Source organism: Pseudopodoces humilis, chromosome 11 (assembly GCF_049639895.1).
Source record: "Pseudopodoces humilis isolate 2021_Gansu_Grassland_sample_001 chromosome 11, ASM4963989v1, whole genome shotgun sequence".
Lineage (NCBI taxonomy): Eukaryota > Metazoa > Chordata > Aves > Passeriformes > Paridae > Pseudopodoces > Pseudopodoces humilis.
The window spans coordinates 3,275,140-3,282,507 of record NC_142210.1 but is presented as its reverse complement, the minus strand read 5'-3'; the positions used below and the strand labels follow the sequence as shown (position 1 = coordinate 3,282,507).

Below are 7,368 nucleotides of genomic sequence, written 5' to 3'. Positions count from 1 at the left end.
CACTTTTTCTGAGCAGCTTTCCCCTCGTGCAGAACTGCGTGGGTGGAGCAGCAGTTCCCAGGGGCAGGGGATGCGATCTCTGAGCTGCACAAGGAGTGCTGGAGACACGAGCTGAGGCAGGGCAGCTGCAGTGCTTTAGCAGAATCTTGATATTCCACCTCTTGTTGAGCTTTGTTCTTTGTGAAATAGCTCATATGTCAGCACTTGCAGTCTAAGATTCCTCACGTTCTTGCTGACATGGACAGGATGGACTTGCAGTGGTATTTTCCTCCCAAATAATCCAGACTGTTCTGCACCTCTGCAAAGCAATCATCCAAAGCTTGGTGGGCAGGGCTGCTTTCCCTCAAATGAGTGAGTTTCACTCAGTTAAAGCTAATATGTACTAACATCCCTTAGTTGCTGATCATTTTTATTTATTTTATCTAATAATTGTTTTTAAAGCTGAATTTTTAACCATTGCACTTAAATAATTTTATAAGGATTTATTAACAAGCCCCCTGTACTCAGTGCTTTAATGAAGGCTGATAATCAATTGTGCAATACTCTCTGGAAAGGAAATCACTCTCCTTCTAGAATAATCTCTTATTGTGCCATTTTGAAAACATAGTATAATTATTTTCTCAGAAAGCTAGCAAAGATAAATGTAGAACTTGACAGTAAAAAATGGAGTAGAACTGCTTAGTGTACCCCAAAATACTTTAGACCAACAACAGAGGATGAATTTTCTTGCAGAACTTTTTAGCCTAAGCTCTTTCTAATCTTTACAGACATGGAAGCAGCACCCCTTATACATATTTGAAATAGATAAGAAAAGAAGTTGTGTTTGTTTTTTTTTTTTATTTCTAATTTGCAGCTTTAAAAGAAATGCTGTGGTGCTTGCCTGGATGCTTTGGAATCACAAAAAGAATTTTTAGTTTCATTCCAGTGAATATTTTCTCTCGGCAAGGTTTGTTATTTCTAGCAGACTGACCCCATCTAAAAAATCTTCCCAAAATTTTCTTGGTCTAGAACTGAGTTGAGAATTTTTGTAGGCTTAAAAATTAGTATTCCCAGGGAATATCCATGGGAATGGCAGCTGTAAGTGATAGAGAGGGTCACCCCTTAATCCTCCTGACCCTCAGTGCTGTCACTGCTGCCTCCTCAGTGTGAAGGAGGAGCTAGATCAGCACCAATGCAAGTCAAAGCTACTCAAAAGTATTTTTTTTAAGATGTTCTTCCCCCAAAACCATCAATCCCCTTTACTGGAAAAGCTGCTTTCTACAGCATCCCTGTCCTCTAAGCTTCCTAAAACGATAATGAAAAGAGCAGGGCATACCTGCTGAATCAGCTGCTGCTTCATTAGAAAACCAACTGGGGGGCTGGAGAGGGGGAAGTAAAAATCCCCTGGTGTAGAGAGTTCACTGCAGAGTCAGTTCAATAAAACTTGTGCTTCCCAGTCCTGGCAATGCATTTGGACATTTCAAAGGGCCTGATAAACAGCAATAGCCTTGTCTCCCACACATTAAAGCTTCATCACGACACCGTATGAAAAGAAGCAAAAGCTGGCAGCAAAGTAAAGCAAAGGGTAAGGTGTTCCTTGGATGGGTCAAGGTGCTCTGAGCTGCTCTTGCTTCACTGAAATAACAGCGTTGCTTTTCTGGCAGCAGAACATCTGTAACCTCTGTCTGCCTCAAAGCAGCACATCTGTTCACAGTTATGGGTCAGTACCCTACAGGAAGCTCACTCGTACTGTGCTCAGAGATGCTGGATCAGAGCTCCCAAAAAGCATTCCTAAAACTTTAATTAGTGAAGGAACACAGGATAAAATGAATGCAAATCAAAGCCATGAGAGTTAAAACCCCAAACAACTGCTTTTAACCTGATGAACATCTAGACACAGCTATAGGCGGCAATCATCATGTTTTATTACATGCTGTATTTTTTTATTGATTTTAGTTAAAATTCCGAATTCTAAAAAATACCAGGGAATAAAATTTATATTGGTGGTGCTGCAAATTTCATAAAGAGCCTGGTGGGCTGTCTGATCACAATGAATTCATAGCACAGCATGTTTTCTGCACTCATTCCTGTCCTGCCAGCCCAGAGCTGCTGCAGTGTTTCCCTCTGTCAGGCAGCTCCTCAGAAATTCTTCCAGCTTTAAGGGGAAAGCTGAAAAATACAGCACACACAGTTTGCAGTGACATTAAAATCAGTTTACTGGTGCTACAGTTGCCCTGTAAAGAGCACATTTATTTCTTTTGGTTCTCTTACCTCTGAAAATAGAGTTTGAGCAGATTGAGGTGTAGATTTTCAATCCTAAAATATGCAGGCCTATATACATGCAGCTTTCTGATTACAGTATCTGCCTTGAATCCAGTTATTCCAAGTCTGCTTTAACTGGAATATAGAAATATTTCTGAGAATAGTAACACCAGAACCTTTAGCCCTGTGGCAGGAAACACAGATCAGAAAGCAATGTAGAAAACTAAAATCCAAAATACTTTTATACTTTGTGATATCACCCAGTTACTTTTTTCAAAATAATTAATGGGCTTGTTTGAAACATACAATTATTAGTACAAAATGGACGGAGCTGATATTTTCTCTGTGATTGGTTCTGCTTCTTGATAATCTTAACTATGAGACTGACCTTGCTCTCCACTTTAAACCCATTTAATGTAGTCCAATTTTATTGCTGTGTCTTGGAATAAGCTGATAATGCTGAAATTTGCCTATAGGTTGCCTGACTTCTCAGCTGCTGGAAATATGGTATTAATCTTTCACTAGAAAAAGGAAATTACACTTCCATTTTCCTATTCCCTCGAAGCACAAATATTTCAGCATTTCAGTGTTCTAGCACAGTGTCTATTCTGTCAACTCTAAATCCCATCATGAAGACCCTGACGGAGATCACTGCTGTAGACAACGACTTCTAACACACTAGAAGCTGTAATGGTTAAAACAAATTAATCTGATGATTGATCTTTTGTTCTTAATTGGCAGACATGACTTATAACAAGCATACTCTGGCATTGTGTGCATTCATTGGTGTGGCAGGAAGTGCTTTGTAACCTCAAGAAATAATGTATAAAACATGACTGGGGCATAAAAATGTCTAGGTTCTTTACAGAAAGACACTTGGGAGGTTTATAATGTACTCATCTCTGACTTAACTCTCTTCTAATTGCAGTCCATAAAATGCCTCCCCTTCCCAAAGTTCGAAGGGCAATGGTGTTCCTGCTGAGGAAGTTGTGGCTGAACCTGGAGCTCCTGACATTTAGGGGATATCCAGGGAAAATTCTGTTGCAGGAATTTCATTTGCCCTCTTGCCAACCACATACTGGACACCAGAAAATCACTACATCCTGTTGGACAAACTCCTGCCCTGCTGTGAAAGCTTGAACTCCTGCCAAATATTTCAGCTCTATGACATGGAGAAATTATTGACATATTATCCAATGGCATGATTCAGTCCTTTTAAGATGCTTGAAGATCAGCATTTTTTCTTGTGTGAAGTCCTGGATACCTTCAAAGTGCATAAATAGAAAACATTAGTGATGCCACTGAGTCATCAAATAAAACTAGACAAAAACGTTTGCAAATATATATTTGCTCTTTTACTAACGTATCTAGCAGTTTAATACTTGTAGGTGTTTGAATAACACCAATTTAAGGTTTAAATTTACAGTAAAGCTGTAAGTGTGAGACCATGGGATGTGAGGGATGAGCTTTTGGTGTGAATTCTGTGTTGCAAGTTTCAGTAACCTGGCTTCAGACATCACTTTGCAAAGATCTTGGTGCACAGGTCAGCTGATCCTCTACATGCAAGTACTTCTAAAATAGAAGTTAGAATATAAAATATTCTATATATTTATATTCCTATAAAATATTACCTGCTGGGCATAATCCAGAGAATAGCAGCCATTACAGGCATGGGTTTTAGAAAAAGAGCAGGAGCACAAGTGTGACATGTTCTTGCAATTGCTCTTATGGCACCAAGGTCTAAGAGGTAATGAGTACCTGGTCTTCTGTAGCAAAGAGTTTTACTTATTTTTCCTGTGCACAAGTTGAGGGGGGAGAAGAGCCTGTCAGTGATCATAATTAAGCATTAAGAAGCTTAGTTCAGAATTAACAAATATAAATGAGGCAAAATTGATGAAGATCTCTTTGAAGGCTGGGATTTGGACTGAAGGAGTTACCACAGCCTATATAGTTAGATCCAAGGCTTCCTAAAGCAGGAAAAAGCTTCAGTTTTCTCTTAAAAAATAACTTTGGCTTCAATGGCTACATGTGCTGTCAGGCAGGAGATACAAAATCTCAAAGTACACCATGGGCTAAAATGGCTGAAACAATTCATGTAGTAAGTTGTTTCATATAACTTTTTCTACCAAAATATTCCCAACAGGTAATTTTTTATGCTTGCTTTCTTTGGAACCTGAACTTTGTTAGTAGTTACTGTAAGGCATAGGAAGGTCCTTGTTCACTTCAGGTTCACTTAATTTCCAAAGAGAACATGGATATGTTTATCAGCATGGATAAAGTTCTATTGAGCAACTCATTCAGAAATGGAATCAGAAAGTTTCATCCGCCCCCTTGCATATGATTGGTATTGCATGTTAAAATACATTAGAGAAACCTGTAAGGATTTCTTCTGTAAACACAGTAGCACACAGACAAGAAAGCTGGCAAAAGTGGTGAGAACAGTGAAAGTGCAGAAGGCAATGATTTATATTGATGTTTAAGGCTGGAGAAAAGCATGTGATTTTTTTATCAAACATTAGGAGTTTTCCCAGAGAAACTTTGCTGCTTTTGTTGAAAGTGCACAGCTGACCAGTTGCTTTTCACTCTAGCAAATTATTCTGTTGATTGATAGCTCAGTTAATTTCAGAAGGAGCCTTCCTGCTGCAGATGCAGCTGTGAAGTCTAATCAAGGGAAGCAATTAACTGCTATCTCTATGCCTGCAGAGGAGCCAGCCAGAGAACCAGATGTACTGAGAACAGTCCTCAGCAGATAACTGAGAAGGGTGAAATCCTGCCTAATATTTACTCCCTGTAACATTCCCTTAAGCACTTAAGTATTTAGTAACTGGATTGGTCAGTATTACTCAGTCAAGATTTCTATTTTCATTAATTTTAATTTTAATTAGTTTGGCAATTGGTAGGAGGGATTAAACAAGCAAGACCTTATACTGTGATTAAGTTAAATGACTGACTCCCCATTTTCAGTCTAGATGCAATAGAAGTATCCTGGGCCCCAGGTGGACTTTTAAACTGCCATCGATTTCAGTGAGAGCAAGTTTGATGCCAGGTGATATCATCTCAATGTCAGCAAATCAAACCATACTAGAATAAGAACTTTCAGGATTATGGCTTTCTGGTGTTCAGATACAACAGGCAAAATCCTAAAACTTCTGTAACTACTAATGCTGACAGGCACATGAGTAAGAAGAAGAAAGCAGGTGTAGTTTTTCAGAAGTGATTAAGTACAATACAAAAATAGGATTGCTGAATAGAGTCACTAACCTGGTCTATAGTGTTATTTCACACACAATTTTTCACTTTGACGTCAGTTGAATTCTGTTCTCACTGAGTGGAAAAAAACAGCAGTTAAATGAAAAAAAAAAAAAGATCAATTATTTAAGCAAATGAAGATAAAAAAAGTTTATCTCATATGAGGCTAATACAGTAATATCCCTTCTATTTATATTCTGTGTAAAGAAGAAGAATTTTCTGTAAGAAACAGTATGTAAAAAGTCAGGGTTCATCAGCAGGTATTGAGTATACCTCTTATAACTGCCACCCTTAAGTAAAAGGAAGACTCAAAATAACCTTGCCAGCACTAGCTCTGACTCACCTATATTTTGATTTTCATGATCTCATTTGCATGATGCATTTTCAAACTGATAAGAGAAAAGAATTGTGCCCATGATTCAAAAACTGGGGCCTGCCTGGCCTCCAGCTGTTCCTGATCTTGCAAACTGCAAGGCTACAAGCTGGCAAATTCAGATTCACCAGAACAGCTGAATTGTACTGGCTTAGAATTGAGCTAAAAGGAATTAAGGCTTGCTGAATGCTTTCATCTGGCAGCAGAAGGAAGTGGTTATTGATTCTCCTTTGTTTAGTCATCAGATAAAAGTTTAGGAAGTGTTCAGGTATGCTTGGGGCAATTTAAGGATGAACACATCTATATTCATTGACATGCCTGTGGGTAGTGCTGCTTGGTGATTCCCTAAAATTGCTTATCAAATATTTTAAAAGATTTTTTCCCTTTTTCCAGAACAAGGTGAAGGTAAGATTAATAAAGACATTTCATTTAATCTAGAAGAAAGTACCTTGATATGCAAAGCTAATCTACTGGGCCTGGCAGAGGCAAGGGAAATTGCTGGAGTTCAACCATGACTTTCTTTTGTACCAAGTGAAGTCTATGCTTAGGCCTCTAAAATGTACCTGATTTTTGAGATTGAGTTTAGGAGTGCTAGTTTCTGCAGATGTGAGGCTGCTGCTGTCACTGCCAGCTTGGCTGGGCACTGCATTATTGCCCCCAGCTCCCCACAGGAGCTGCTCCCTGCAGATCCTTCTTTTGCATGCGGAACTCGTGGCTCACCTGGCAATTTAAAAGGAACTTTCTAATGATGTAGGAAGGAAGTTTGAGGTTTAAAAATCCATTCATCCCAGGCAAGCAGTTTGAGCACTGAAATGAGCTAGGGACTTCCTGAATCCTGGAATTCAGAATCCAGCAGTTAGAACAGCCACATTTCATTCAGAGGAGGCCAAAGAAGAGCTTTTCTCTTTTCTCTTGTAGATAGCAAACTGAAAAACTTCCTTTAATGTGCCATTAATATCCATCCAAGCTTTTGTGTGAGACAAATTGTGTGGTGTCAGTTACACAGAGGAGAGCAGGATGGGAAAAGGCAAGCTTTTAAAGTTTGGCAAATTTCGTCCTCATTCATCCAAAGTTAAAATTAATTGCCTTTGGATCAGTATTACATTAATTGTGAAGGCTGCTTCTCTGGTTTCAGCTTTTAATAATTAAGATGGCTTTCCAAGAGTTCACTCTGCATCCAGCTCTTTCATTTAGTTCTGTTTGGAAAACTGATTCTGGAAAAACTCAAAATTCTAAAGTCAAATTTGTACTGGGGCAGGCTCTGCTGATGTCAAGAAATTTCCACTGGTGCAAATTTGAGCTAACTTTTGAACTATCCCTTTATAAATAACTTTGTGTGTGCCAGCCCACCAGTAGGTGGGTCAGAAATGGTCTGTTTGTATGGTTATTTGAAAGTATAAAAGCACCAATTATTTTAGACACACAGACACTGGTTATGTTTATGATAAATTTTGCTTCCTACTTGCTGTGACTAATGTTTACCTCATTGCTTTTAAAAAAAATAA

General features: G+C 38.7%; 1 long non-coding RNA gene across 1 annotated transcript; it reads right to left on the bottom strand.

The window, feature by feature from the left end:
• Positions 1-1,949: 1,949 nt before the first annotated feature.
• Positions 1,950-5,977, bottom strand: LOC148183499 (uncharacterized). Its single transcript, XR_015773480.1, has 4 exons — positions 5,834-5,977; positions 5,503-5,565; positions 2,251-3,505; positions 1,950-2,148 (listed from the first exon to the last, which is right to left on the bottom strand). It is a non-coding gene; the product is annotated as an uncharacterized LOC148183499 (long non-coding RNA).
• Between the last annotated feature and the right edge of the window lie 1,391 nt (positions 5,978-7,368).